This window comes from Lactuca serriola, chromosome 3 (genome assembly GCF_051521515.1).
Source record: "Lactuca serriola cultivar US96UC23 chromosome 3, Lser_US96UC23_V15, whole genome shotgun sequence".
In the NCBI taxonomy this organism is placed as follows: domain Eukaryota; kingdom Viridiplantae; phylum Streptophyta; class Magnoliopsida; order Asterales; family Asteraceae; genus Lactuca; species Lactuca serriola.
Genome location: NC_136410.1, coordinates 142,296,126 through 142,308,233, shown reverse-complemented (window position 1 = coordinate 142,308,233; position 12,108 = coordinate 142,296,126).

Here is a 12,108-nt window from a genome sequence, read left to right as displayed (position 1 = left end):
CTAACTTCTTTTCTACCGGTTGAGACAAAGTCACGTACGACGAAGAAAAAATAAGCCTCAGTCTTATATCGAAAGACTCCATTACCGGGACTACTAAAACGATATTTCACTCGAAGACCGCGGCAGTCGCAACAAAGCGAAGCCTTCTTTTTCATTGTCTTACTTTACACGCAGAGCAGGAGAGGATCTCCAGCCCCATCTTCATAGGAGTTATTTGGGTAGAAGAACCCATTGCAAATAGTTCTCTTAGTATCGGAGTCTTCTTTTGACAGCTTGTAGATGTGCTTGTCGAGGAGCATGCATAAACTGAAAGACTTGATTCACAGCAAACATCATGTTGGGCCGGGTCAACGTGAAAGACTTTAGGCCTCCCACCATACTTGTATAGTTCCTTGGATCAAGTCTTTTCTTTGAGTAAAGCCAAAGCCTTTAGCGACTAGCCTGGCCTTTTCCTCCTAAGAGGAAACACGACCACCACATTCCCTTAAAACCTGGTAGTGAGCCTATGAGTGTAAGGCCCTACAGATACCCCCACATCCAAAAGAGATAGAAAAATAGGTCAAGGAGATGCTGTTAAGTGGTATTATCAGGGCAAGTGTGAGTTCTTATGCCTCTCCAGTGTTGCTGGTGAAAAAAAAGGGACAATACCTGGAGATTTTGCGAGGATCGTGCAATATGCATGTTTATGTGTTTAACTTTTAGATCTTTACTTGAAATTGAAGTTTATCACTTTGATCTTCATAAATACCTTGAGAAACCTAGGTGTCGTCGCATATAATACATGTAAACTTGTAGATATGGGATTTATCCACTTAAAATAGCAAAAACAAGTGTTGTGAACAAACTTAGATAACTTAAACTCAAAAAATAGCCCTTGACAGAAATGTTTTAGTCCAATCTCGAACTATTTTACCTCTTTAATGGTAATATTTGTGAAAACTGTTTTACATGCAAAAAGTTCTGGTTATTACCATTAAAATGACTACTCTCACGTTTTCATAAGATTTTTCTACTATATTTGGTGAATTTTACAAAACTGCCTATCAGATTTGAAATAATTTCGGACCAACCTGAAGGTGAGCAATTTCACACTTTGTTAGACGCCAATAAAAATTATGAGAAAAATTATGAATAAAGTAGCCTCAATTTCTAAACTTCCAGCATTTACGGATCCAAATTTCGAATTACGATGATTTTTCTACAAATTTTCCAACAACTAGTTCAGAAAAGCCAAAAACCAGAAAAATGTGTATTTCACAAAAATCAAGCCAAAAATGATATTTTGAATAAAAATGGTGACTAAAGTGTTATTTTTACTATAATTGGGCCTTAATTGAAAATTTTCGTGGTTTATTGGGCCAAGAACGTCATTTTTACAAAACTGGGCTTTTTATATCAATTTTGTAGATAATCGAGCTAAAATAAACAAAACAATAAGAAACGGGTTAAAAACGATATTCATATCCTTATTGCGCCTCGAAATAATAAACATGTTTAGTGGGTCTTAGTGTCCTTTTACATGTACATTGGGCTCTGGATAGACATTCGTATTCCTTTTGAGCCTGGAAATAATAGACACGTATAGTGGGCCTTAGTAGTCCACTTACATGTTTATTGGGCCAGGGAATGAGTTTTATATGTGTTCTTCTTTCTTGTCTGTGTTAATTTTCGAGTAAGGATCTAGTGAGACTTGTCGGTTGGCATCTTGGAGTGTACAATCGTAGCCTGTAGTTATAACTAGTGTTTCCCGGAGGGAAAGCGGGAGTTTGTGTATAGATCTATACGGGGGTGACACCCCACATCTGAGATGTTCGCTACAGTTAGACTAGGCCAGTCTAGGGTGACAAAAACCTTATCCTATTTTGTCGGCGTCCCAAAGACGCAAAGACAGGCGAAATTGTCATTATTTAGTATGGTTATAATGACTCACTTAGAGGAATTAACGTTATAAGATTTACAGGAAACCATCCTATGTTCTTTTTGGATAAAATGGGAAACCATCCTATGTTCTTTTTGGATAAAACGGGAAACCATTCAATTTTCTTTTTGGATAAAACGGGAAACCTTCTTTTTTATAAAACGGTAATCTATACGCATCGGTACTTAACCACGGGGGTTGAAATTTCAGCATTATCTATTGAAAACAACATCAGGTTGTCTAGAAATCATTTTCTTTCTATTTTTGCAAACATTAACACACATACATTAATATAAGATCAAACACAAATATTTCAAACCTTTTCTTTTTGGAAAATATCGGATTTCTAAAAGCACTATGAAAACTATTCTAAACAAGTACAAAAACCATTTTTATATAGAACTGCTTATGAACTCACCAACTTTTTAGTTGACACTTTTTAAAAGGACTTGTATTCTCAGGGATCCAGTAACAGGTAGTAAGTTCGACTAGGTGATCAAGTGGTGCAACTTCAAGAAATTTTACTGTCTTACTTTTGTGTAACTGATGAAAAAATTCAATATGTAAACTATGTATGTGTGTATCTTCAATGTATGATGTTTGGTTACTATGTTTCATTCATATTCAATTGTTATGATACTGTACACAAAATTATCCGCCCCCGGACACTTACGCCGTCTAGGTTCGAGGTGTGACATCGTGGCTGGTAAGTGTAAGGGGTAGATGAATTATGCATAGCAGCCATAGGTTGTGCCTTGTAAAGCCTACTAATCTTCCGGTCGTGGGTCTCAGGCCCTCCTTTCACCTATCTGGGAGGATCCGAAAACAATGCTCATAGATGACATCTGCTGAGCTGCCTGTGTCTATGTACACTTTGTGTATGACCACATTCTTAATAGATGTTTGAACTATAAGTGGATTATCACCTGTCCAGACTTCCGGCCTAGGGTCTAGTACTGATAACGTAAGAGCTTGTGTCATAGCCACGAGGCTTTCACGGTCGGCTGTTCCTTCTTGCCTGCCTCTCTTGCTACATATCATGAATATTTCTTTGGGTTGGGTGTCCTCTTGCGGTACAGCTTTAGCATTTTCGGCGTCAAACTTGGGGCGTAGGCTACGTGTTATCTCCACGAGATCTCCCTTGAGTTTTTTCTCTTCCATTTCTTTCTTAAGAACTAAGCAATTAGTAGTATCATGCGTCTTAATTTTATGGTGCCTTCACCAGCTGTGGCTTGTTTGCAACTACGTACACATCTGGTCGGCGGCCTCGTCTGTCATCTCTGGAAAACAGCCTGAAGCGACCCAACGATTTTCTTCCGCACCAGAGTGCCTGTTTCCCCCTTTGCGTTTTTGTGCGGGTTGAGCTATAACGTTTGGCTGTCATGGCATTTAGATACGCTTGCTTTGCTTCTTCGCCTTCCTCTTGTCTCAAATATCGTTCTACCCTTTCCTTTAGCTTAGCTATGGTCTGTGGTTTTTTGCCCATGAGTTTTTGCGACAAAGGACCTGGGAGGAGTCCCCAGGTGAAGACTCCTGCTATGAGGCCCTCATCATATCCCGGTACGTCCAACGTGGCGTTTGTAAACCTGGTGAAGTATTCTCTCACGCTTTCCCCCCTCCTTCCACTTGCATCCGATAATGGAGTGGGAATCGCCTTTATACTTTCGCAGTTGCATAAATTTCATGAGGAATAGATACTTGAGTTGGCCAAAGTTGTAAATGCTGCCCGATCGTATTGCCTTGAACCACGTGGCTGCATTTCCATCGAGAGTTGTTGGGAAATACGTCCACGAAAAACGTTCGTCTAGCTTTAGTGATGTCATCATCCATTCGTATGTATCAATGTGACTATCTGGGTCACTAGTGTCATTGTAAGTCTTCAAGTTAGGGAGTTTCGATGTATTCGGGATTTTATAGTCCAGCAGTTCCCTGGCAAACGGGGATGTGACGCTTCGAGACAAGCAATCTTGGTTGGGGATGGCTAGAAACCTTGTGTGTTATATTGGTGAGGCGTGTTATACGGCTGCGCTCCAAGAGGGCCATAGAATGCCTGATATCCTGGGTTTGGACCATAGAATGCTTGTTGCTGGAACGACAACTGAAGTGAAAATCCTGCAGAAATGGGTTGATACGGGGCAAGAGGTTGCATTGATGTGGTTGTTGTTGGCTTACGTTGGTGGTTACGACCGGTTCGCCCCACGTTCCTGTCGTTGGGTAGAAAGCCGATGACGGGTTTATCAAGATATGTGCAAGTGGCGGGAGCACCGGAGGTGTACTCATCAGTATTTGGCTTGGTGGTGATATGTGGGACAATGTTTAGGTGTTTGGTATTTGGTTTACCAGCAACGTCATTGGGAAGACCGGAAGCTGGTGTCGTTGGCTGAAGTGTCGGCATCTAAAGAGGAGTTACTAGTGGTACCGTCCCCCGAGTTGGCCATGGATGTTGGGGTGGTGGTTGACTGGTGGCATCCGCATTTGTTTCCGATGATGGGGGTGGTAGTTGGGTTAGCTGCTGACTCCTTGGAGGTATTGTCGTTAGCATAGAGCCACCTTCCCCTATAAGTTCTCTAGTGACCGTCACATGTGGCGGTATCTCGTCCTATGGTGCCATGGAGCGTATGGGACTGTTCTGAGCTCTCTCAACTAAGTCGTTGTCGTCGGAAGCCATTGGCTCTATCAACACTCATATTGACTCCTGAAAAAGATATGTTTGTATACATCAGCAGGCCATATATATATATATATATATATATATATATATATATATATATATATATATATATATATATATATATATATAGGGCTTAGGGAATATGTGGCTGTCATGTGCCTAAGCTTATATATAGAACTCTCCAAACAATGTACTTTTGATCCATTTATATCCAAACTAATCATGATATCTCTTTTACTATTTTTCTTTAATCATGTGACTTACTAAATTGATCTAATTTATGTTCTTTTTCTACATTGTGTCTAAGAACTTAAAACATTAAAAGTTGTGGCCATTTAATCAGCCCTACTAAATTCTAAATGAAAACTAATAGAATAAAAGATAAAAGAAGAACATGTCATAACTCAATCAAACTTTTAACAAAATTATTGCATATACTTTTCCAATTTAAAGGCAAAACGCTTCAGTTATATTACAGAAAAATATTGGTTTTTACTTTTCCCTATAAACATCAATAATTATTTGCAATAAAAATATTTATAATTGATCTTTTTCATTCCAAAATTGAACTTAATTCAATGATATTCTATTAAAACAAAAGTAAGAGAAAATGAAATTGGATTTGTTTTGTTTAAAACTTCGTTGTTTAAAAGGTTCTATACCAAAACTTAGATATATAACAACCACATATTCACTTTTCATATATATATATATATATATATATATATATATATATATATATATATATATATATATATATATATATATGAACATTTTTCAAAAAAAAAAAAAAACAAAACCGTTAAATTCTTATTTTGAACCAAGATATAACAAATAAACCACATTCTACTAATATTTGTTGTTTTGATTTTGGAAAATGATGTTTGGATTAATAGTTCTCAAGTTATCAAAAATATTTTGGTTTTCAAAAGAACTTGCGTGTGTGTCTATATATATATATATATATATATATATATATATATATATATATATATATATATATATATATATATATATATATATATAGATATAAATCGCAGCTGTTTTTATTTATTTGTTGAAATTTTTTTTTTTATTTTTTATTTTATTTGGTTTTTTTCAAAAAAAATTTCTGTGAAATTGTATAAAAAGTTGCGATTTTTAAAAATATAAAGTCAAAAAAAAGATTTATGATCTCTAAGTATTTTTTTTTTATGTATTTTTATGATTTTTAGGGTTTTTTGTTTTCCATAGAACTTAAACCTATATATATATATACATATATATATATATATATATATATATATATATATATATATATATATATATATATATATATATATATACACTAGATGTGTGACCGTCCAAAACGTCTACGATAAGTAGCTTTTTTGGTGGAGAGTTTTCTTATTGGAAAATAGTTGTTATATTTTATTATTAGTTAATATATATAATAATAAAAATTAGCACTTTTAAATAAAATGTTTATGTTTAGACTTTATATTTATAATGTTTGGTTATACACTTGATTTAAATTAATTAATATTGGTGTCTACTTTAAGAGATATATATTAATTTATATACATGAATTTAATATTTTTAAATTGTCATTTTGGTTCGAATTAAATTTCTTAATAACCTTACTTAATTTAATTTTTTAAATTTTTGACAAGTATTATTAATTTATTTATGCATAATTGATTTGTACAAAAAAAAACTTTATATTTTATACCTTTAAAAATTCAAGATATGACTAACATATATATATATATATATATATATATATATATATATATATATATATATATATATATCTATATGTGTGTGTGTGTGTGTGTTTTTTCTTCAATATCTTTTAAAACAACAGAACAATAGGACTCTGATCATAGCGTTTAAGAGAATCGCAAATTGAAACGTCATAAAAACGCAATAAACATTAATATGCATGAATGCATATTTAGTTGTGCATATATACATATGTCCATAAAAGAAGTTCGTCAAATTTTTTTTAATTAACATAGGTCCCTCTTAGATGTAAAATTTGCTATATTGGTGGTCTTTATTTTGAAAATTGATGAGCGGATTAGGAGTTCTCGAGTTCTCCCTAGGCTTTAAGTTTGTTAGTTCTAGAAAGTGATACTTTTGTCTGTCCAATATTCGGGACTCATCGAGTTCATTTTGTTTCTGATGCACTGTGTTTTTGTGAATATTAAGTTTCCGAGTTTGAGAGAATGTGAAAAGAAATGAAGACTTGTACTATTTTGGCTTATTGTATTTGTCTCTTTCATTTTAATTTTTTTAGGAGACATGATTAACCTCAACACATTATCAGGCGGTTGGTTTGCAGTCCACGTTTGTACTTTTTGTCTCCTTTGTCTTTATGCTCCTAGTTACTATAAATAGGAGCATCACACGTTATATCACTTATGCCTTTATTAATTGAAGAATCACATATGTCATTCTCCCATTCTCTTTGTTCATTGTCGTGTTATTTAATTTACTTTAATATTATTTTGGATTCAATACTTGTTATTGTTTTTCAAGGCTTGACTGGATTTAATCCAGACTAGACTGGAAATCTGTTATAAGATTGTTCACTCAAGGTTTAAGTAATTAAACCTTGTCTTGTAATATCCTCGTGATATCATTCCTAACACAATTAGTATCAGAGCTTGAATGGTTGTCATTTGAATCCACAAGATCAGATTATCATTGATTAAGAATTCCTTGGTTTCTTAATCATTTATGTATCAGGAAAAATGTTATTCTATGACCACTTGTGCTTAAAACAACACAATAATGACAGCTCCTAACCCAAATCAACCATTATACCCAGTACAAATCGCCGACAGTGTGGGTTGCCCCGCGAAAGCCTTATTGTTGATTGTCGACAAATATGATCATTGGAAGATGGGAATGGATACATTCATGATAGGAAAAGATAAAAGGTGCCAAAATTTGAAGATCATTCATTGAAGGACCTCATACTCCTGCTTGACAAGCTGTTAGAAATGTTGCAGCAAATCTCATGTGTAAAAAAGAAGTTTGTCCTGCACCAACAACTCTAATGGACGAAGAAAAGATGTGTGTAGACGACGTTGCATTTTCTGAACTAGACTTTGGTATCTTGCCATATCTCTTTGAACACATTAAGTTGTGTAAATCTGCTAAGGAGATCTGGGTTACTATCCAAGATATGTTTGAGGGTTTGGAAAATACCAAAGACAAGATAGTTAAATCAGTGGTGAATGAGTATGATATTTTCTCTACATCTTCGGCTAAATCTATGGCTTTTGTATCTATAAAGCAATAGGTTTCTCAAAAAGTTAACTATATTTCAACTCTTTGACGAACTTCAAGGGCGTGAGTAAAATTTTTGCTCAAACTCTATGTAAGTTGTTTGGAGGACCACTAGCTCTAGTTATATCAATTCACTACCTTTGAGCTACGCACTCTCCGATCGTTTCACTCGTTCTCTTTTGGTTCCACTCTCTGAAGAGAACCATGATCAAGAAGCTGCAGTTGATCAATCAACAAGAGTTTACTTTGTTAAGCATGAAGTATAACAGAAGACAATAGGTAAACAATCAAAATTCATTACGAATAGATCCCACTAAAACAATCAACCTTCATACCTTGCTCCTCATCTAACTAATCCATAACCTTACACATAACGAACCGAGAAACTGTCATCTTATCGACCAAACATTCTGACCAAACCTCCTCAGATTTCCCATCCCAACTCCGCCACTGAAAACCCCATGATTATGTGTCACAAATGTTGGGTCGAAAACCACTATGCAAGGGATTGTTTATCCAATCCTCTTGCAAACCTAAGGTCAAAGATTTAGCCTACTATATAAGAATGGCACAAGAGCTAGTTGAGAATAAGATGGTATTCATTGCCATTTTTTCACGAAATATATATGGGTACTGGTCGTTAGGTGACAAAAAAGAGTATGTTGATGAAAGAAATTTGTGTCTCATGGCTCAACATGATGTGGAATGTGACTCCGAGTATTGGTCTTTTGGTTAGGTTGATCATGGTGATTTTGCTTAACCGAACAACTGCTACATGACCACAAATGATACTCCTTGGTGAAGCATCATCCAATATGTACAAGACATGATCTCTAAAAATAAATTTGATATTACCATTTGTGAACCTTATTTGACTAAAATTCAATCAGATATGACAGTTGTCCTGAAAGCTTATGAGAGTACCATATATGGTCATGAGAAGATGAACAATGAATTAATAGGACTTAGATTATGCTTTTTAGACGGAAAACTTCAATAGATTCCTTGGAAAATGAAGTTATAATAGCTAAGAATGAAAGTATTATCTTTAGTGACAAATGATCACTATCTATTGGTGAAGTAAATGTTTCAGTTGCTGATAATATGCATCTTAATGTTGCTATTGACAAATTTCATACTTATATTGATATGATTGACTCCTATGAACATATGACTCAAAATTTCCGTCATCCTTGGAATTAGATGTTCCAAATTTAAAAGTTGTGACAAAGTCTACCTTGGTTCTGATCAAGCTTTATTTTAACAATCCATCTTTAGGAAAGTCATCTAAATCCTCTACTTTCATAAAAAAGAAGAAACCATGTGTGAACAAAAAGAATATTATTCACCGTAAAGTAGAATCCAAAAATGCCCTAAAATCTAAACCTATTTCTATAAATGACTTTAGATTCCTTGAGAATAAGATAAAAGATAAGAAGAGCATGTCACCAATAGTAGCTAGATCAACCATTAGGAATCACGATACATTGTTTCGTACTACGATCTTGAAAAGACCATCGACTATTAGCACCTCTATTGCTTCCATTCATAGTTCAGAAAAGACTCAAAAGCTTAACTATGTTTATGTCAGTCCTAGTTCTGATTTTGATTATTGTTCTCGAAAATTTTCATCTCTGAAATTGTCATTAGTTGCTCACTCTCCTTGGAAATTTCCATCTTCGAGATTCATTGCCACATCCGAAGGAGAAATTTACAAGAATGGACCCTCTTCTAACTCTAAATTTTATGTTAGCAGTCCAAGAAAAGGAAAGAATGTGAAAACATCTAACAAAAAACTTCTGATGAAACCCACTCCAATTTATTAATGGAAAGCTAAGGAAAAATTTTGTCCATCTTAGATTGAAGATGATTTTTGGATTAGCTAAAAAATTCTTACCTTTTTCATTTACCTAAAAGAACCTAAAAAAATCCATCTGAAAGTCCTACTATTACAAGTCATTGACCAAGTCCAAAGCCAAACATAAGGTCTCTGTTGCTAATAAGGAGCTTAAGAATTCTAAATACCTATGAATTTTTGTAGGCTCTGTGTGCATAAGTGATGGAGTTTAGTATACTACAACATCTTATGGTGCACATACAACCGTAAATACCTTGGATATTTATTTTCACTAATTATACATGCAAATGGTTTCCAAGGCATTAAGTAATAACTAGCATGCAATTTGACATAATCAATACAAAATACTAGTTAGAGTAACTGACCTTCTATATGGCTTGAAGTCTTGATGTATTTGGTGTTGCTAGAAAGACTTTGGCCTTTAAGAACTTAGTGACCTAAGTGTTTCACCTCAAATGGAATCACAACTCACTTAGGACAAAGGTGACTCTTGAGAGAGAATTCCATGCACCAAAACACCTCCATATTTCTCTAAGAAAAGAAGCGCTTACAAGTAGCGATTTTGGGCAATGGAGTATGTATTTATATGTGTAGATTCCAAGGGTCATGGGTATAACCCAAATCCGTACCCATGTGTTTTATGATCCATGGTTCATGTGGCCCAACTCTTTATGTATCCATACATAAACTTGGTCCAACATGGATCATAAGCCCAACACATATAAATATAACTAATTACCATAATTAGTCCCCATATATGTAATTTGTCTCTTTTGATCACTAAATTAAATCCAAATTAATTCTCGATCAATACTAATTAAAACATTTGATTTCATATTAATATATTCTACCTTATAATATATTAACAAATCATATATAACCTTCTCTCAAGAATCCATCCTAACAAATTGTCTTGGTATTATGCAACCAAAATGGACCATGATACTCTCGGGTCGAGTACATACCAATAATAGTTATGGGCTTAGACATCTAATTCAACAGTCTCCTACTTGGATAGGTCTAAAACTATTATTGCGTATGACTCAAAGATCCCGACTCGCAATCATAGCTCTTAAAAACCGTTGTCGAACTCTGACCTAGTCAGTGACGTGTCCATTAGATAAGGGATCATATATTCCTCCATTCTAGATATCATATGGACTGAGACATGGATTATAATCATTCTCTCTGTCCATCTGTTGTTTCCCGATTTCCGATTTATGACGACCGACTAATTGAACAAATCAAATTAGTCAAGGCCTGGCCGAGCACTTACGTTTGTCATCACTAAATCATTGAGGGGCTCACATATATCGCTTTTATCCCTCTAAGAGTAAAAGGAATGGATAAAATTAAAATCATATGCTTGATCCATATTCTTATCCAATCATACACAAAAATGCGTTTTATAACACCAAGTGACTGGTGCGTTTTCACATAATCAATGTGTAACCGACTTGTAGACTGCAACTCATATCTCTAGGTTTGAAGAATATAAGATATTATCGTCTCATGATCACTCATGATAAAAACCATGAAGTGATTCAAATGAGCGTGCGTTTAATCCAATACTCGAATCTCATTCCAGGAGCACTCATGAACATTGTAGCTATGACTAGGCTACCTAGACACACTACAGACCCATTCATGACAGTCTTGCCTCATACCTACTTCCAATGTATGGTCGACTGTGGATGGTTTGAATAACCAAGTTATTCGGGAAGTCAAAACATGCAAAGTGAAACACAAGAATAATACTAATCCTATATGGCTTCAAGCACCATTGAGAGTAAATAAAACACCTTTTATTTAAACACCATATTGATTACACATTGTTCATTGTATAATGTTTCAATTTATCAACCTAATACTTGAACTAAAACAATAGTCATGTCATGCTCCATTTATGCACACTATGTTTGTCCAAACAATAGTTATACCATACTCCAAGTATGTACACTATGTTTTTCTATGATCCTTACTTTGTGAAATATACCAATTAAACATAATTCCAATGATGCTCATTTCACAATCCCAAATCCTTATCATAAATGTAAGAATTCCAAATTCCTACCATTTACCGAAATCTATAAGATTCTAAACTAATATGCATTGATCTTCTAGTAATGACTGTGCACAAAAGTCATAAAGACTTGGCAATAGACATTACAAAGAATTCCACTAGAGATCAATTACATGGAAAAGAAGTCTTAAATTCAAAGTACATTCCTTTGAACATCCTTCTTGCATTAAGTTTTTCTAATCTTACACATATTTAATGAATAACTTCCCCCTATGGAAACATTTCCACATTCCCATTTTGACTGTCACTTCTAAACAAGGCTTGTCTCTTTTCAGAATATGTCAATATGGTCCTTTCAA